This window comes from Lactuca saligna, chromosome 5 (assembly GCF_052625555.1).
Source record: "Lactuca saligna cultivar CGN05327 chromosome 5, ASM5262555v1, whole genome shotgun sequence".
In the NCBI taxonomy this organism is placed as follows: Eukaryota; Viridiplantae; Streptophyta; class Magnoliopsida; order Asterales; family Asteraceae; genus Lactuca; species Lactuca saligna.
Window position 1 is genome coordinate 245,492,936 of NC_136421.1, and position 21,594 is coordinate 245,514,529.

At 37.3% G+C, this 21,594-nt stretch overlaps 3 non-coding genes across 3 annotated transcripts; all 3 read left to right on the forward strand.

The window, feature by feature from the left end:
* The first annotated feature begins 3,651 nt into the window (after positions 1 to 3,651).
* Positions 3,652 to 3,848, forward strand: LOC144999384 (U2 spliceosomal RNA). Its single transcript, XR_013660859.1, has one exon. It is a non-coding gene; the product is annotated as a U2 spliceosomal RNA (small nuclear RNA).
* An 8,685-nt stretch (positions 3,849 to 12,533) lies between these two features.
* On the forward strand, positions 12,534 to 12,730 carry LOC144999387 (U2 spliceosomal RNA). Its single transcript, XR_013660860.1, has one exon. It is a non-coding gene; the product is annotated as a U2 spliceosomal RNA (small nuclear RNA).
* Positions 12,731 to 21,397: 8,667 nt separating this feature from the next.
* Positions 21,398 to 21,594, forward strand: LOC144999388 (U2 spliceosomal RNA). The gene has a single exon (XR_013660861.1). It is a non-coding gene; the product is annotated as a U2 spliceosomal RNA (small nuclear RNA).

Below are 21,594 nucleotides of genomic sequence, written 5' to 3' on the forward strand. Positions count from 1 at the left end.
TTATACGTTATTCAAAAAGCTAAGATTTATCGGAGAATTGAAGGGGACGCAAACTCAAGGTACGATAACAATATTCTTTATAGAAGACACATGGACCTTGTTATCCGTGGTATAAAAACAATGAGTTAGCCGGATGATCCACAAATTGGTGAGAGGATTATTTTAGTAAAATATGTTAAATTTAACAGGTTCGGAGGCGAGAGTGTTCAAAAACATAGCACACAGTGTACAAGTCTTGCATCGTATCAGGATGAGTGTATCGAAGTTCTGTGCATGATTGAGGAAATTAGAAGTGTTGTTTGGTCGTGTGAAGAGGATAAGGTTTAGGGTGCGGATGGTTTTTCCTATAAGTTTGTAAAAAAAAAAACATTGGGATTTACTGAAATATGATATTTTTGATGGCGTCACAAAGTTTATTCTTTCAGCTAATATTCCACACGGCTGTAATAGTTATTTCATCACTCCGGTTCCACACGTGGGTAGGTCGTTAAAGAAAAAAAATTATTTCAAAGGTAATATATTATCGACCAATTAGTTTGATTGTGTTACAATACAAAATCATTGCTAAGTTGTTGGCAAATCGATGATTTAAGCAAAAAAAAATCTTTCAAAGGTAAAAGTTGATGAACGAGGATGTTTGAAGTACATTGCTACTTTAGATTTGCGGTTAAGATAAGTGTTGTGCCAATTTGGGTGTTGACGATATCTGAGACTCATGTTTATCTGACGATTAAAACTTAAATAAAGTGTTTTTTTCCGAATAAGTGGAGCTTGAAGTGCACGTCTTGTACCTCATATCTTATATTTATAACTATGTGGTCGTTGGGATATAAATGTAAAGTAATTAAAGACCTCTAACATGAAATTAAGAATGACTTGGCTGATACTAATATGAGACGAAAAGCAATGCTGGAGGAACAAGTTATGAGTAAGAGGAACTCTACTGATGACGTAAAGAACACGATACAAATAGAATGAGAGAAAATTGAAGTGATGGATGAATTTTGGAGTTTGAAGCAAGGGTGGTTGATAGTAGTCGAGTCGCTTCATCAATTACATCCAAGCAATCACTTGAATTACAATTCCTTTATTATAGAAGCTTGTTTTGAGTATCAAGTTCCATTAATGGAGACCCACCTCTTGATATGACACCACTTGAAAGTTGAAATAGACGGCTTAAGTGATGTAGTGATGCTGTTAGAACATGGATCATCGCACCTTATGTACACTCAATTGAAAATTAAACATCACAGATGGTATAACAAGCGCGGACATTGAGTTTCGATTGTTGAATATGGAACTTTCCTTTTCACCTGAACTCACATATAACGTTATTATCGAGCAATTTTCTTTATTCTAAATATATTTTTTAGGTAAAAGTTATCCGATAATTGTTAGAATCGAATTGGAAGTGATTGTAAAATGTTAGGAGGCGAAGATTGTTGGCACAGGTCCTTTAAGACACACGCAACTAACTCACGTAATGTATGAAGACAGCAAGAAGAAAGATTTTTATAATTCTATGTGCAGCAATCTGAAGAGTAAAAGACCAGGAAAAAAAACTTTATTTTATTTACTCAAGACTCGGTACAAGCTAAGGACCAGTACAACTCCATATACTTCGCTCAAACTAGAAGCTAAATTCTAAATAATAAAATACAAATTAAAACATAACATATAAATTCATAAATACTCATTAAAACTAACGTTCCAATCATGCGGGTGAACCAATGACAACGGAACCGATTAATCCAACAATCACCCCCTTAATCGGTTGTTCACGCCATTTGCTCAAAACAACCTTTAATCGCCCTTTTTCCATCTTGATTCTTGACCTTTCCCGGACACCCGGCCTCCACCTCAGTCAGGTCCAAAGTCATCACCTAATCCCGATATTTCCCGCGCACCCGACCTTCACCTCCGTCCGTCCAAAGTCTTCCACACCCGGCTGTTGTTTGTCACCACAGAGAATCCGTTTTCACCTAACACTTCTGTGAAACGAGAGCCTTCTTCCACAAATAAAGAAAACAAAGCAACCCGCTTTTCCCGTCTTCTTTCACCTGGAAAACGAAATAAACCCAAAGCCACCTGCTTTGACGGATCTTTTCTATTTGTTTTCTTACTCATCTTCGGTAAATCTCTCCATTTTCCGGTGACCTACCCCACAGCCTACCGCCGGAAGAACCACCATTCTTGCCTTCACAGCCAAGAGCACAACCATTGGATTTTACACCAATGAAAATCATGAGCAAAAACACCTCGAAGCACCCTCACGATCGCCTTCATCTCTGTTAACACCCATTGCATGCTATACCGAAAAGCACAACGACCCTCTGTGACCTACTTCACCATCATCACATCTTGTTTCAACCGGCAAATCACCACAATTAACCGCAGCCACCTGCTGCACACAACAGTGTTCTGCCATTTGTATCAACTAGAACCTCCAGTCGAGAAACCGCTGCCAAACAACCCCCTTTCCGCTGCGATAGCAACTTTGTGCCCGAAGGCTCCTCCCCTTCGAGGTCGACTCTCAAAACGGCCTTGTTCCTCTTCACTAGCCCTAAGCTCTGATACCAAATGTTGGTACACGCCCTTGAAAACACACAGACACACACACAACACACACTAGTCACGTAAATATGTATGTAAACTTGCAAAAATGGAACGTGATTACAAAACGTCTACATCTTCCTATATACCAAACGAAAACAAAGTACATCTATTTATACCAAATAAAGAGCTGGATAATAAGCTACCATCTAGCCACAAATCCATGCTCAAGTGAAGCCACTATCCTTTTTATTTTCCACAAAACCCGGTCAAAGATAGGGCCAAATCTTTTGCTCCAAGTTTGGATTACAACAAATCCGATAAGCCAACAAAGATGGTGTGATTCCAGCAATGACGAAATAGCAAGCCGATGAGAATAGCGGGACATGTTGGTTGAAAAAGCAGATAGTATCTTGGAAAGGAATAGTGAACAGTTACGGGAAGAATAATTTATGGTTGAATCTTACCTGGGAACGGGATGACGTAACAAAGAAACGGTTGCCCGGAAAATAAATTTTGTCAGGATATTAAAGGAGTAAGAAATGTGTTAGATATGATTATAAAATTATATGGTTTCAAGATATAATATGATTTTTATCAGAAAAACAAGCTAAAAGGATTACGTATGATTAAAAACACATATTTTGATAGAATGGATTTTAACAGTGTTGGACTTATCTGAGAAGTTTGAGTTTGTGCATTATTTATTAATTTAGTTGATAGATATGTGATAAAAAAGTAAATGGACAAAAGCAAAGGATAGTAGGTACACGAGTGGAAGGAGCCATTTGTAATTGACTAACTATCAGCATGAAATGAAGTTGTTCTGTTTACAGAAAAATAAGAAAAGAAAAGGCAATGCAATCATAAACACATATGCATATGCAGTAGTGTAAGTTTGATTTGAATATATACAGAAACTCAGAAAGTAAAGAAGTAAAAGAATAATATTGAAGCTGTTTTGGTTGGTGAAGGAAGGAACCGCTGGCAGTGAAAGCGAAAGTGTGTGCATCCCATGCAGTTCCCACATCGGGTGAATGGAGGAAGCAGACAAGAGGGAGGCGAGTAGAAAAGGGGAAGCCCACAGCTGTAAGAAGCATACCTTTCTCGGCCTTTTGGCTAAGATCAAGTGTAGTATCTGTTCTTATCAGTTTAATATCTGATATGTGGGCCATCGGCCCACTCGATATTAATCTTATTTTTTATGGGGGAAGGCCCGTTACAGTAGCTTGCTGCTGGGGTTCTTCATGCGTCGCTTTGGTCTTACACTACTGCCAGGGCCCGGCGCACCCCTCCAATATTCAGTTCAATGTTGATAGATTTGATTTGAAAAGTTGTATTAATCCAGCAGAAACTTGTTATCTTTCCAATAAAAATAAGTGACAGAAAATCTTTGCATGGGAGCCCACTCCTGTAATTTCAACCATGCTTTTACCTGTTACGGATTTCTTTCATGGGCATCCAGTGTCATGCTAAGTTCATTTCTTTCATGGGCATCCCTTGTCATGCTAAGTTCAAAGAGACTGATCAGGATAGATATCCATGAGTTTTTTTTATATGATCTTTTTCTTTAGGAAGGAAGATGAAACAAAACAAATCCAGCAGAAACTAGCTATCAGTTATCCTTCATAAGAGGGCCAGAAAGATGAAACCCACTCCCCTAATTTCAACCATGGACCTAGCTTGTTTGCTGATTTCTTATACCTTTTATGGATTTGTTTCAAATATGCTAATTAAGCTCCAAGAGACTCAAAAGGACAGATAGTTATGACTTGGTTTTAATGATCTTTTCTTCAGGAGATGAAACAAAACAAGGTTTATGTGAATATAGAAGAAATAGATAGTAGTGACAAAATGGACAGGTTAAAAAAAAAAAAAAAAGCAGGTGTCCATTTGAGTCGGACTAGTCGGCAATATGGGCCTGAAGAGCCGAGACCTGTTATCCTTCCACCGTCGGAAGCGAGGAGTTTTCGCAGCTCTGTGAAGCCAGCCTAACGCATTGCCCCCTTCTCTAGGTTCCAAGAGACCCAAAGCCTTCGCTCAAGCCACTTGAACCAACTCTCGACTTGGAACGGGCAGGTCAAATTACACACCACCAAACCCAACCAAACTCGACCAAATCATAATCCAACCCACTTTGATACCCCCACTTGGGTTACAGGCAAACGTTACCAAGCCCGGTGATTAATAACCTACAAGATATATTTATAGAGTCGTCTGCGAATCCTCCACACACCGATGTGGGACACACTCGCTAATATATACATAAACAAACTAAAATATTCTTTTCGTTAACAATTCCACCAACATATTGTAATTGAACTTCTCGTCATGTAAAACAAAACTATCTACAACGACATCAAGGGATTTTGATTCTTCGAAACCATCACATGGTTTCTTATATTCCAGTCCAACTTATCATCAACTTGTATGACTATCCTGGTACCCCCATAGCCCATATGGCAGTGGGAAAGACAATGAATGTGAAGAGATGACGACAAGGTCCGTCTTACTTCTAAAAGCTTCGGGAGATGTTGTCCGTGTTGTCCCACCAAAACATAACATCAACGCGAAATACAAGCTTCAGCTCGCAATGTCGATGCTGCCGTGCCATCGGTTTCCTTTTTATGTAATCTGATTTAGTGTTTATGTTATTGAAAATAATCATGCTTCACACATCATACTTTTTGTTTAAATAATACATAATAGAACACCATTAAATACGAGAAACTAAGCACTTCAACTTATGTAGAACGGAATACGATATATTGTAAGCACTAAACCTAAAATCTCATAGACTCTGTAATACTCCATGGAACAATCATGGACCGAACGTCTGGAAATCTATAATCCGCGCCTTTATCGGGGCATGTTTAACCATAAACCTACTGTCTACCTTATGGTCGCTCGTTTTAAGATGCAAGGTAACTAAAAGCGCATCATTGACATGACGACTTGTTTATAGTTTTTCTTCGTGAGCAGTGCCTTTTTTTTGGTTCCTTCTTCGATAATTGCAAGCATGTAATAACATAACGAAATAAAACCCTAGTTAAAAGCATATGACCATATCTTAAATACGAATAACTTATTTTCAATGGATTATTGAAATGCTACATTGTGGTGACATCTTGATAAATTGACTTCTTTGTGTTGACCCTACTACATATGAGAAACATCGGGACATATGTCGTGTTATTTTTTGTAAGCATTTTTTAAAGATTTTTGTTTGATAATTACAGGCATATATCAACACAAGTAAGAAAGCCCTAGTTACATCCCTACGACCATTTCCTATCAACAAATAACTTACTGGAAATGCATTTTTGAAATACTATATTATGGGGACATCAGGCTAAAATTACTTTTGTGTGTTAAATCTATTAAATCATAACACATATAGGAAAATATGTGATGATATTTTTAGTATAACTATTAAAAACTGACATCTCAAGCCGAGGCCATGACGCCTAATATATTTTCAAAATACAAAACCGACATTACACAAGTTAAAAAATCAAAATCCTAGTTATTTTTCGATATAAGAGCATGAAATCAAGTGTTAGATGAAAATGAAAGATGAATAACCTTCAAATCGGTAAACTGCATTCAAGGTTAATTGTGGAATGTTTTGAAAACAAAAAAAGCTTGCAATGACCTCTGTGTAGCATTCCGGTCTTGGTGGGGGGTGGGGGGTTCAACTGCATTCAAGGTGGGTTCACATGAGAATCATGCCGAGTAAACATGCAAACACACAAATTGTTGAGTGGATGTTTGGGAAGAAAACCGAATCAAATGAGAACATTGATTTAAAGAAGGTGGGAGATTTGTCTTTGACGACATTTTTGTTACAATTTTTTCAAGGGGATTTGGAGACGAAGGATTTGTGGAAGATATGTGAAAAATACGGAGTAGTGGTTGATGTTTATATGGCTAAGAAGTTGTTAGGGATGAAGCTTGGTTTTGTCAGATTCTTACATGTTGATAACAAGCAGTGTTTAATTCAAAACTTTTGCACCATATCGATTGGGAGATTTCTTTTATTTTTTTCGACTGCAATGCTTAGAAGGGAAGAGAAAACAAAGTTAGTCCATACGGATCAACAGAGACCACAAGTAAATTCAGATGGTAATAAAAATGAAGTCGGGAAGGAAATTCAAAATCTTATGCCTCGATGTCGGTAGGGAAGGGGAGACACGTAGTCAACATGAACATATTATGTTTTTTTGGAACAAAATTTTATGTAGAATTTGATAGACTTATCGTGTATGGATCTTGGGTGTGTTCGAAATTTGAATCTCATAGAAAACTTGTATAAGGTGTGTAGTGAAGAATAATTTAACAAAATTAAAGTTAAGTATATTGGTGGTATGTGAGTGTGTATTGAATCCTAGTCTCAAAATCCTTGCAGTTAGTTCGAAAAAATATGAAGAGAATATTGGCACATTAAGGAGATGAGGTTGTTAACAGATAACTTTTCGGTTGATTAAAGGATGGTGTGGCTTGAAATTTAGGGCCTTAATTCCCTTCCTCTGTGTGCTTGGACATCCGTTGCATTAAAAAAAATTACAATTTCTTGGGATGAAGCTATGTTTGTTGACCGGGATAAGAAAAAAAGAAACATTTAACGGATGAGAGTGTGTAAAATCAATTAAATCAGAAAATGGTAGAGTGTGTTACGGTGGTAAATGAAGAAGTGAAGCAATGAGTGTACATGAAAGGAATTAGATGTCGGGTTCATAACATTTAGAACAATATGGATGATATAAGTCAAAAAGGAAAAATACAATGATTCGATTAATTAATGGCGAGGATGTAAGTGGCAGCAGCATAGAGTGTGTGTGAAAGGGATTAGATGCCGCGTTGATAACATTTAGAAGAATGTGGATGATATAAGTCAACAAGGAGAATACAATGAATCAATTGATGGTGAGGATGTAAGTGGCGATGAGTAGGAGAATGTTTTTATGGATATTGTTCAGCATACACATGAGCAAACACCGGTTGTGGGGATAAAGTTTATGGAGGTCTATCAAATCAAGTTGGAAAAAAAAAGCATGCACAGGAGGGATGACATGTGTTTTGAGGGTGATAGTGCTAATTTAAAAAAACAAATATCTTGGGAGGACATGGTCACTGTGAAAGACATAACTAATGATAAGGAAGATAAATAAACTAAGTTAATGCCAATGAAGATGGAAGCTCGTCTCAATCCATTGCGAAACTACGAGGGTTTGATGGGGTTGATTTCATTGTGTTGCTGTCGAGGGGTTCTAGAAGCAATCCATAGTCAAGGAACATGATTTTGATGTCGAGAATTCGTTGGATAAGCCGATTATTCATCCTTATACTCTGCCACGTGAGAACGTACTCGAAAGGTTGTAAATCATACGTTCTTAAATTATTGAGTGAGAACACAATGGATAAACGAATATTCTTTCTGTTAAATGTTTGTGGGATGGAAGCAATAACAAATGGAATAAAGACATGAAGTTGTGTAGAAAGCATACTTTTAGGCTTTTTGGGATCCAAGAAACATGTATGGTCCGTTAGATCCTGTAAAAGTAAAGAGTATTTAGGGAAAGGGCCAAATGAGTATTACGAGGCATTTAGGATCCTTTGGTGGTTGTAATAAATACAGGTACCCGGAAAGAATACGTTATTATTGTCGAGGGGGCTTGTGTGATTCCTAAGTTTTTCATGAATACACACCTTATCTAGTTTTCTATCAGATTTACACTCCGGGAGGGTACTTTTTTTTTTTTTCTCCCTCAAGATATGCCAAATTCATTTAATGATTTCATTCATAAAGTTGGGCTACTTGATAAGAAATGTTCCTATGGGTGGGTATGATCGTACCAAAATTAGTGTTAATGGTTAAAAACTAGCAAATCGGATAGATTTGTAGTTTTCGAGAATCTTGTAGATGTTTCGGGTTTTATGTTAATGTCGTCGGATAAATCAATTTTGGATTATAGACACGTTCTTTTCAAACACGCGGTGGCAACTTTCAAGTTGTATTATTTTTGCATTAAATGGGATGATTTTGACGATGTTATAGAGATTTTGAACCGTTCATTAGATTCAGACATTCACCTAACACAAGTAAATTAGTGTTGATCCAAGAAAAGTTTAAAAAAATGAATGCTTCATCAAAATTTGAATAATAATAATAATAATAATAATAATAATAATAATAATAATAAACAATGGTGAAAATAATATGTTACAATGAAGACTTTGTGAGATTGATCAAGGAAATGCCACTCCAAAAGCAATGGGGATCGTTTGAATGTTTTGAGAAAAACTCATGATTATGAGAAATTGGAAACTTTATACGTTATTCAAAAAGCTAAGATTTATCGGAGAATTGAAGGGGACGCAAACTCAAGGTACGATAACAATATTCTTTATAGAAGACACATGGACCTTGTTATCCGTGGTATAAAAACAATGAGTTAGCCGGATGATCCACAAATTGGTGAGAGGATTATTTTAGTAAAATATGTTAAATTTAACAGGTTCGGAGGCGAGAGTGTTCAAAAACATAGCACACAGTGTACAAGTCTTGCATCGTATCAGGATGAGTGTATCGAAGTTCTGTGCATGATTGAGGAAATTAGAAGTGTTGTTTGGTCGTGTGAAGAGGATAAGGTTTAGGGTGCGGATGGTTTTTCCTATAAGTTTGTAAAAAAAAAACATTGGGATTTACTGAAATATGATATTTTTGATGGCGTCACAAAGTTTATTCTTTCAGCTAATATTCCACACGGCTGTAATAGTTATTTCATCACTCCGGTTCCACACGTGGGTAGGTCGTTAAAGAAAAAAAATTATTTCAAAGGTAATATATTATCGACCAATTAGTTTGATTGTGTTACAATACAAAATCATTGCTAAGTTGTTGGCAAATCGATGATTTAAGCAAAAAAAATCTTTCAAAGGTAAAAGTTGATGAACGAGGATGTTTGAAGTACATTGCTACTTTAGATTTGCGGTTAAGATAAGTGTTGTGCCAATTTGGGTGTTGACGATATCTGAGACTCATGTTTATCTGACGATTAAAACTTAAATAAAGTGTTTTTTTCCGAATAAGTGGAGCTTGAAGTGCACGTCTTGTACCTCATATCTTATATTTATAACTATGTGGTCGTTGGGATATAAATGTAAAGTAATTAAAGACCTCTAACATGAAATTAAGAATGACTTGGCTGATACTAATATGAGACGAAAAGCAATGCTGGAGGAACAAGTTATGAGTAAGAGGAACTCTACTGATGACGTAAAGAACACGATACAGATAGAATGAGAGAAAATTGAAGTGATGGATGAATTTTGGAGTTTGAAGCAACGGTGGTTGATAGTAGTCGAGTCGCTTCATCAATTACATCCAAGCAATCACTTGAATTACAATTCCTTTATTATAGAAGCTTGTTTTGAGTATCAAGTTCCATTAATGGAGACCCACCTCTTGATATGACACCACTTGAAAGTTGAAATAGACGGCTTAAGTGATGTAGTGATGCTGTTAGAACATGGATCATCGCACCTTATGTACACTCAATTGAAAATTAAACATCACAGATGGTATAACAAGCGCGGACATTGAGTTTCGATTGTTGAATATGGAACTTTCCTTTTCACCTGAACTCGCATATAACGTTATTATCGAGCAATTTTCTTTATTCTAAATATATTTTTTAGGTAAAAGTTATCAGATAATTGTTAGAATCGAATTGGAAGTGATTGTAAAATGTTAGGAGGCGAAGATTGTTGGCACAGGTCCTTTAAGACACACGCAACTAACTCACGTAATGTATGAAGACAGCAAGAAGAAAGATTTTTATAATTCTATGTGCAGCAATCTGAAGAGTAAAAGACCAGGAAAAAAAACTTTATTTTATTTACTCAAGACTCGGTACAAGCTAAGGACCAGTACAACTCCATATACTTCGCTCAAACTAGAAGCTAAATTCTAAATAATAAACTACAAATTAAAACATAACATATAAATTCATAAATACTCATTAAAACTAACGTTCCAATCATGCGGGTGAACCAATGACAACGGAACCGATTAATCCAACAATCACCCCCTTAATCGGTTGTTCACGCCATTTGCTCAAAACAACCTTTAATCGCCCTTTTTCCATCTTGATTCTTGACCTTTCCCGGACACCCGGCCTCCACCTCAGTCAGGTCCAAAGTCATCACCTAATCCCGATATTTCCCGCGCACCCGACCTTCACCTCCGTCCGTCCAAAGTCTTCCACACCCGGCTGTTGTTTGTCACCACAGAGAATCCGTTTTCACCTAACACTTCTGTGAAACGAGAGCCTTCTTCCACAAATAAAGAAAACAAACCAACCCGCTTTTCCCGTCTTCTTTCACCTGGAAAACGAAATAAACCCAAAGCCACCTGCTTTGACGGATCTTTTCTATTTGTTTTCTTACTCATCTTCGGTAAATCTCTCCATTTTCCGGTGACCTACCCCACAGCCTACCGCCGGAAGAACCACCATTCTTGCCTTCACAGCCAAGAGCACAACCATTGGATTTTACACCAATGAAAATCATGAGCAAAAACACCTCGAAGCACCCTCACGATCGCCTTCATCTCTGTTAACACCCATTGCATGCTATACCGAAAAGCACAACGACCCTCTGTGACCTACTTCACCATCATCACATCTTGTTTCAACCGGCAAATCACCACAATTAACCGCAGCCACCTGCTGCACACAACAGTGTTCTGCCATTTGTATCAACTAGAACCTCCAGTCGAGAAACCGCTGCCAAACAACCCCCTTTCCGCTGCGATAGCAACTTTGTGCCCGAAGGCTCCTCCCCTTCGAGGTCGACTCTCAAAACGGCCTTGTTCCTCTTCACTAGCCCTAAGCTCTGATACCAAATGTTGGTACACGCCCTTGAAAACACACAGACACACACACAACACACACTAGTCACGTAAATATGTATGTAAACTTGCAAAAATGGAACGTGATTACAAAACGTCTACATCTTCCTATATACCAAACGAAAACAAAGTACATCTATTTATACCAAATAAAGAGCTGGATAATAAGCTACCATCTAGCCACAAATCCATGCTCAAGTGAAGCCACTATCCTTTTTATTTTCCACAAAACCCGGTCAAAGATAGGGCCAAATCTTTTGCTCCAAGTTTGGATTACAACAAATCCGATTAAGCCAACAAAGATGGTGTGATTCCAGCAATGACGAAATAGCAAGCCGATGAGAATAGCGGGACATGTTGGTTGAAAAAGCAGATAGTATCTTGGAAAGGAATAGTGAACAGTTACGGGAAGAATAATTTATGGTTGAATCTTACCTGGGAACGGGATGACGTAACAAAGAAACGGTTGCCCGGAAAATAAATTTTGTCAGGATATTAAAGGAGTAAGAAATGTGTTAGATATGATTATAAAATTATATGGTTTCAAGATATAATATGATTTTTATCAGAAAAACAAGCTAAAAGGATTACGTATGATTAAAAACACATATTTTGATAGAATGGATTTTAACAGTGTTGGACTTATCTGAGAAGTTTGAGTTTGTGCATTATTTATTAATTTAGTTGATAGATATGTGATAAAAAAGTAAATGGACAAAAGCAAAGGATAGTAGGTACACGAGTGGAAGGAGCCATTTGTAATTGACTAACTATCAGCATGAAATGAAGTTGTTCTGTTTACAGAAAAATAAGAAAAGAAAAGGCAATGCAATCATAAACACATATGCATATGCAGTAGTGTAAGTTTGATTTGAATATATACAGAAACTCAGAAAGTAAAGAAGTAAAAGAATAATATTGAAGCTGTTTTGGTTGGTGAAGGAAGGAACCGCTGGCAGTGAAAGCGAAAGTGTGTGCATCCCATGCAGTTCCCACATCGGGTGAATGGAGGAAGCAGACAAGAGGGAGGCGAGTAGAAAAGGGGAAGCCCACAGCTGTAAGAAGCATACCTTTCTCGGCCTTTTGGCTAAGATCAAGTGTAGTATCTGTTCTTATCAGTTTAATATCTGATATGTGGGCCATCGGCCCACTCGATATTAATCTTATTTTTTATGGGGGAAGGCCCGTTACAGTAGCTTGCTGCTGGGGTTCTTCATGCGTCGCTTTGGTCTTACACTACTGCCAGGGCCCGGCGCACCCCTCCAATATTCAGTTCAATGTTGATAGATTTGATTTGAAAAGTTGTATTAATCCAGCAGAAACTTGTTATCTTTCCAATAAAAATAAGTGACAGAAAATCTTTGCATGGGAGCCCACTCCTGTAATTTCAACCATGCTTTTACCTGTTACGGATTTCTTTCATGGGCATCCAGTGTCATGCTAAGTTCATTTCTTTCATGGGCATCCCTTGTCATGCTAAGTTCAAAGAGACTGATCAGGATAGATATCCATGAGTTTTTTTTATATGATCTTTTTCTTTAGGAAGGAAGATGAAACAAAACAAATCCAGCAGAAACTAGCTATCAGTTATCCTTCATAAGAGGGCCAGAAAGATGAAACCCACTCCCCTAATTTCAACCATGGACCTAGCTTGTTTGCTGATTTCTTATACCTTTTATGGATTTGTTTCAAATATGCTAATTAAGCTCCAAGAGACTCAAAAGGACAGATAGTTATGACTTGGTTTTAATGATCTTTTCTTCAGGAGATGAAACAAAACAAGGTTTATGTGAATATAGAAGAAATAGATAGTAGTGACAAAATGGACAGGTTAAAAAAAAAAAAAAAAGCGGGTGTCCATTTGAGTCGGACTAGTCGGCAATATGGGCCTGAAGAGCCGAGACCTGTTATCCTTCCACCGTCGGAAGCGAGGAGTTTTCGCAGCTCTGTGAAGCCAGCCTAACGCATTGCCCCCTTCTCTAGGTTCCAAGAGACCCAAAGCCTTCGCTCAAGCCACTTGAACCAACTCTCGACTTGGAACGGGCAGGTCAAATTACACACCACCAAACCCAACCAAACTCGACCAAATCATAATCCAACCCACTTTGATACCCCCACTTGGGTTACAGGCAAACGTTACCAAGCCCGGTGATTAATAACCTACAAGATATATTTATAGAGTCGTCTGCGAATCCTCCACACACCGATGTGGGACACACTCGCTAATATATACATAAACAAACTAAAATATTCTTTTCGTTAACAATTCCACCAACATATTGTAATTGAACTTCTCGTCATGTAAAACAAAACTATCTACAACGACATCAAGGGATTTTGATTCTTCGAAACCATCACATGGTTTCTTATATTCCAGTCCAACTTATCATCAACTTGTATGACTATCCTGGTACCCCCATAGCCCATATTGCAGTGGGAAAGACAATGAATGTGAAGAGATGACGACAAGGTCCGTCTTACTTCTAAAAGCTTCGGGAGATGTTGTCCGTGTTGTCCCACCAAAACATAACATCAACGCGAAATACAAGCTTCAGCTCGCAATGTCGATGCTGCCGTGCCATCGGTTTCCTTTTTATGTAATCTGATTTAGTGTTTATGTTATTGAAAATAATCATGCTTCACACATCATACTTTTTGTTTAAATAATACATAATAGAACACCATTAAATACGAGAAACTAAGCACTTCAACTTATGTAGAACGGAATACGATATATTGTAAGCACTAAACCTAAAATCTCATAGACTCTGTAATACTCCATGGAACAATCATGGACCGAACGTCTGGAAATCTATAATCCGCGCCTTTATCGGGGCATGTTTAACCATAAACCTACTGTCTACCTTATGGTCGCTCGTTTTAAGATGCAAGGTAACTAAAAGCGCATCATTGACATGACGCCTTGTTTATAGTTTTTCTTCGTGAGCAGTGCCTTTTTTTTGGTTCCTTCTTCGATAATTGCAAGCATGTAATAACATAACGAAATAAAACCCTAGTTAAAAGCATATGACCATATCTTAAATACGAATAGCTTATTTTCAATGGATTATTGAAATGCTACATTGTGGTGACATCTTGATAAATTGACTTCTTTGTGTTGACCCTACTACATATGAGAAACATCGGGACATATGTCGTGTTATTTTTTGTAAGCATTTTTTAAAGATTTTTGTTTGATAATTACAGGCATATATCAACACAAGTAAGAAAGCCCTAGTTACATCCCTACGACCATTTCCTATCAACAAATAACTTACTGGAAATGCATTTTTGAAATACTATATTATGGGGACATCAGGCTAAAATTACTTTTGTGTGTTAAATCTATTAAATCATAACACATATAGGAAAATATGTGATGATATTTTTAGTATAACTATTAAAAACTGACATCTCAAGCCGAGGCCATGACGCCTAATATATTTTCAAAATACAAAACCGACATTACACAAGTTAAAAAATCAAAATCCTAGTTATTTTTCGATATAAGAGCATGAAATCAAGTGTTAGATGAAAATGAAAGATGAATAACCTTCAAATCGGTAAACTGCATTCAAGGTTAATTGTGGAATGTTTTGAAAACAAAAAAAGCTTGCAATGACCTCTGTGTAGCGTTCCGGTCTTGGTGGGGGGTGGGGGGGGGGGGGGGGTTCAACTGCATTCAAGGTGGGTTCACATGAGAATCATGCCGAGTAAACATGCAAACACACAAATTGTTGAGTGGATGTTTGGGAAGAAAACCGAATCAAAGGAGAACATTGATTTAAAGAAGGTGGGAGATTTGTCTTTGACGACATTTTTGTTACAATTTTTTCAAGGGGATTTGGAGACGAAGGATTTGTGGAAGATATGTGAAAAATACGGAGTAGTGGTTGATGTTTATATGGCTAAGAAGTTGTTAGGGATGAAGCTTGGTTTTGTCAGATTCTTACATGTTGATAACAAGCAGTGTTTAATTCAAAACTTTTGCACCATATCGATTGGGAGATTTCTTTTATTTTTTTCGACTGCAATGCTTAGAAGGGAAGAGAAAACAAAGTTAGTCCATACGGATCAACAGAGACCACAAGTAAATTCAGATGGTAATAAAAATGAAGTCGGGAAGGAAATTCAAAATCTTATGCCTCGATGTCGGTAGGGAAGGGGAGACACGTAGTCAACATGAACATATTATGTTTTTTTGGAACAAAATTTTATGTAGAATTTGATAGACTTATCGTGTATGGATCTTGGGTGTGTTCGAAATTTGAATCTCATAGAAAACTTGTATAAGGTGTGTAGTGAAGAATAATTTAACAAAATTAAAGTTAAGTATATTGGTGGTATGTGAGTGTGTATTGAATCCTAGTCTCAAAATCCTTGCAGTTAGTTCGAAAAAATATGAAGAGAATATTGGCACATTAAGGAGATGAGGTTGTTAACAGATAACTTTTCGGTTGATTAAAGGATGGTGTGGCTTGAAATTTAGGGCCTTAATTCCCTTCCTCTGTGTGCTTGGACATCCGTTGCATTAAAAAAAATTACAATTTCTTGGGATGAAGCTATGTTTGTTGACCGGGATAAGAAAAAAAGAAACATTTAACGGATGAGAGTGTGTAAAATCAATTAAATCAGAAAATGGTAGAGTGTGTTACGGTGGTAAATGAAGAAGTGAAGCAATGAGTGTACATGAAAGGAATTAGATGTCGGGTTCATAACATTTAGAACAATATGGATGATATAAGTCAAAAAGGAAAAATACAATGATTCGATTAATTAATGGCGAGGATGTAAGTGGCAGCAGCATAGAGTGTGTGTGAAAGGGATTAGATGCCGCGTTGATAACATTTAGAAGAATGTGGATGATATAAGTCAACAAGGAGAATACAATGAATCAATTGATGGTGAGGATGTAAGTGGCGATGAGTAGGAGAATGTTTTTATGGATATTGTTCAGCATACACATGAGCAAACACCGGTTGTGGGGATAAAGTTTATGGAGGTCTATCAAATCAAGTTGGAAAAAAAAAGCATGCACAGGAGGGATGACATGTGTTTTGAGGGTGATAGTGCTAATTTAAAAAAACAAATATCTTGGGAGGACATGGTCACTGTGAAAGACATAACTAATGATAAGGAAGATAAATAAACTAAGTTAATGCCAATGAAGATGGAAGCTCGTCTCAATCCATTGCGAAACTACGAGGGTTTGATGGGGTTGATTTCATTGTGTTGCTGTCGAGGGGTTCTAGAAGCAATCCATAGTCAAGGAACATGATTTTGATGTCGAGAATTCGTTGGATAAGCCGATTATTCATCCTTATACTCTGCCACGTGAGAACGTACTCGAAAGGTTGTAAATCATACGTTCTTAAATTATTGAGTGAGAACACAATGGATAAACGAATATTCTTTCTGTTAAATGTTTGTGGGATGGAAGCAATAACAAATGGAATAAAGACATGAAGTTGTGTAGAAAGCATACTTTTAGGCTTTTTGGGATCCAAGAAACATGTATGGTCCGTTAGATCCTGTAAAAGTAAAGAGTATTTAGGGAAAGGGCCAAATGAGTATTACGAGGCATTTAGGATCCTTTGGTGGTTGTAATAAATACAGGTACCCGGAAAGAATACGTTATTATTGTCGAGGGGGCTTGTGTGATTCCTAAGTTTTTCATGAATACACACCTTATCTAGTTTTCTATCAGATTTACACTCCGGGAGGGTACTTTTTTTTTTTTTCTCCCTCAAGATATGCCAAATTCATTTAATGATTTCATTCATAAAGTTGGGCTACTTGATAAGAAATGTTCCTATGGGTGGGTATGATCGTACCAAAATTAGTGTTAATGGTTAAAAACTAGCAAATCGGATAGATTTGTAGTTTTCGAGAATCTTGTAGATGTTTCGGGTTTTATGTTAATGTCGTCGGATAAATCAATTTTGGATTATAGACACGTTCTTTTCAAACACGCGGTGGCAACTTTCAAGTTGTATTATTTTTGCATTAAATGGGATGATTTTGACGATGTTATAGAGATTTTGAACCGTTCATTAGATTCAGACATTCACCTAACACAAGTAAATTAGTGTTGATCCAAGAAAAGTTTAAAAAAATGAATGCTTCATCAAAATTTGAATAATAATAATAATAAACAATGGTGAAAATAATATGTTACAATGAAGACTTTGTGAGATTGATCAAGGAAATGCCACTCCAAAAGCAATGGGGATCGTTCGAATGTTTTGAGAAAAACTCATGATTATGAGAAATTGGAAACTTTATACGTTATTCAAAAAGCTAAGATTTATCGGAGAATTGAAGGGGACGCAAACTCAAGGTACGATAACAATATTCTTTATAAAAGACACATGGACCTTGTTATCCGTGGTATAATAACAATGAGTTAGCCGGATGATCCACAAATTGGTGAGAGGATTATTTTAGTAAAATATGTTAAATTTAACAGGTTCGGAGGCGAGAGTGTTCAAAAACATAGCACACAGTGTACAAGTCTTGCATCGTATCAGGACGAGTGTATCGAAGTTCTGTGCATGATTGAGGAAATTAGAAGTGCTGTTTGGTCGTATGAAGAGGATAAAGTTTCGGGTGCGGATGGTTTTTCCTTTAAGTTTGTAAAAAAAACATTGGGATTTACTGAAATATGATATTTTTGATGGCGTCACAAAGTTTATTCTTTCAGCTAATATTCCACACGGCTGTAATAGTTATTTCATCACTCCGGTTCCACACGTGGGTAGGTCGTTAAAGAAAAAAAATTATTTCAAAGGTAATATATTATCGACCAATTAGTTTGATTGTGTTACAATACAAAATCATTGCTAAGTTGTTGGCAAATCGATGATTTAAGCAAAAAAAAATCTTTCAAAGGTAAAAGTTGATGAACGAGGATGTTTGAAGTACATTGCTACTTTAGATTTGCGGTTAAGATAAGTGTTGTGCCAATTTGGGTGTTGACGATATCTGAGACTCATGTTTATCTGACGATTAAAACTTAAATAAAGTGTTTTTTTCCGAATAAGTGGAGCTTGAAGTGCACGTCTTGTACCTCATATCTTATATTTATAACTATGTGGTCGTTGGGATATAAATGTAAAGTAATTAAAGACCTCTAACATGAAATTAAGAATGACTTGGCTGATACTAATATGAGACGAAAAGCAATGCTGGAGGAACAAGTTATGAGTAAGAGGAACTCTACTGATGACGTAAAGAACACGATACAGATAGAATGAGAGAAAATTGAAGTGATGGATGAATTTTGGAGTTTGAAGCAAGGGTGGTTGATAGTAGTCGAGTCGCTTCATCAATTACATCCAAGCAATCACTTGAATTACAATTCCTTTATTATAGAAGCTTGTTTTGAGTATCAAGTTCCATTAATGGAGACCCACCTCTTGATATGACACCACTTGAAAGTTGAAATAGACGGCTTAAGTGATGTAGTGATGCTGTTAGAACATGGATCATCGCACCTTATGTACACTCAATTGAAAATTAAACATCACAGATGGTATAACAAGCGCGGACATTGAGTTTCGATTGTTGAATATGGAACTTTCCTTTTCACCTGAACTCGCATATAACGTTATTATCGAGCAATTTTCTTTATTCTAAATATATTTTTTAGGTAAAAGTTATCCGATAATTGTTAGAATCGAATTGGAAGTGATTGTAAAATGTTAGGAGGCGAAGATTGTTGGCACAGGTCCTTTAAGACACACGCAACTAACTCACGTAATGTATGAAGACAGCAAGAAGAAAGATTTTTATAATTCTATGTGCAGCAATCTGAAGAGTAAAAGACCAGGAAAAAAAACTTTATTTTATTTACTCAAGACTCGGTACAAGCTAAGGACCAGTACAACTCCATATACTTCGCTCAAACTAGAAGCTAAATTCTAAATAATAAACTACAAATTAAAACATAACATATAAATTCATAAATACTCATTAAAACTAACGTTCCAATCATGCGGGTGAACCAATGACAACGGAACCGATTAATCCAACAATCACCCCCTTAATCGGTTGTTCACGCCATTTGCTCAAAACAACCTTTAATCGCCCTTTTTCCATCTTGATTCTTGACCTTTCCCGGACACCCGGCCTCCACCTCAGTCAGGTCCAAAGTCATCACCTAATCCCGATATTTCCCGCGCACCCGACCTTCACCTCCGTCCGTCCAAAGTCTTCCACACCCGGCTGTTGTTTGTCACCACAGAGAATCCGTTTTCACCTAACACTTCTGTGAAACGAGAGCCTTCTTCCACAAATAAAGAAAACAAAGCAACCCGCTTTTCCCGTCTTCTTTCACCTGGAAAACGAAATAAACCCAAAGCCACCTGCTTTGACGGATCTTTTCTATTTGTTTTCTTACTCATCTTCGGTAAATCTCTCCATTTTCCGGTGACCTACCCCACAGCCTACCGCCGGAAGAACCACCATTCTTGCCTTCACAGCCAAGAGCACAACCATTGGATTTTACACCAATGAAAATCATGAGCAAAAACACCTCGAAGCACCCTCACGATCGCCTTCATCTCTGTTAACACCCATTGCATGCTATACCGAAAAGCACAACGACCCTCTGTGACCTACTTCACCATCATCACATCTTGTTTCAACCGGCAAATCACCACAATTAACCGCAGCCACCTGCTGCACACAACAGTGTTCTGCCATTTGTATCAACTAGAACCTCCAGTCGAGAAACCGCTGCCAAACAACCCCCTTTCCGCTGCGATAGCAACTTTGTGCCCGAAGGCTCCTCCCCTTCGAGGTCGACTCTCAAAACGGCCTTGTTCCTCTTCACTAGCCCTAAGCTCTGATACCAAATGTTGGTACACGCCCTTGAAAACACACAGACACACACACAACACACACTAGTCACGTAAATATGTATGTAAACTTGCAAAAATGGAACGTGATTACAAAACGTCTACATCTTCCTATATACCAAACGAAAACAAAGTACATCTATTTATACCAAATAAAGAGCTGGATAATAAGCTACCATCTAGCCACAAATCCATGCTCAAGTGAAGCCACTATCCTTTTTATTTTCCACAAAACCCGGTCAAAGATAGGGCCAAATCTTTTGCTCCAAGTTTGGATTACAACAAATCCGATTAAGCCAACAAAGATGGTGTGATTCCAGCAATGACGAAATAGCAAGCCGATGAGAATAGCGGGACATGTTGGTTGAAAAAGCAGATAGTATCTTGGAAAGGAATAGTGAACAGTTACGGGAAGAATAATTTATGGTTGAATCTTACCTGGGAACGGGATGACGTAACAAAGAAACGGTTGCCCGGAAAATAAATTTTGTCAGGATATTAAAGGAGTAAGAAATGTGTTAGATATGATTATAAAATTATATGGTTTCAAGATATAATATGATTTTTATCAGAAAAACAAGCTAAAAGGATTACGTATGATTAAAAACACATATTTTGATAGAATGGATTTTAACAGTGTTGGACTTATCTGAGAAGTTTGAGTTTGTGCATTATTTATTAATTTAGTTGATAGATATGTGATAAAAAAGTAAATGGACAAAAGCAAAGGATAGTAGGTACACGAGTGGAAGGAGCCATTTGTAATTGACTAACTATCAGCATGAAATGAAGTTGTTCTGTTTACAGAAAAATAAGAAAAGAAAAGGCAATGCAATCATAAACACATATGCATATGCAGTAGTGTAAGTTTGATTTGAATATATACAGAAACTCAGAAAGTAAAGAAGTAAAAGAATAATATTGAAGCTGTTTTGGTTGGTGAAGGAAGGAACCGCTGGCAGTGAAAGCGAAAGTGTGTGCATCCCATGCAGTTCCCACATCGGGTGAATGGAGGAAGCAGACAAGAGGGAGGCGAGTAGAAAAGGGGAAGCCCACAGCTGTAAGAAGCATACCTTTCTCGGCCTTTTGGCTAAGATCAAGTGTAGTATCTGTTCTTATCAGTTTAATATCTGATATGTGGGCCATCGGCCCACTCGATATTAATCTTATTTTTTATGGGGGAAGGCCCGTTACAGTAGCTTGCTGCTGGGGTTCTTCATGCGTCGCTTTGGTCTTACACTACTGCCAGGGCCCGGCGCACCCCTC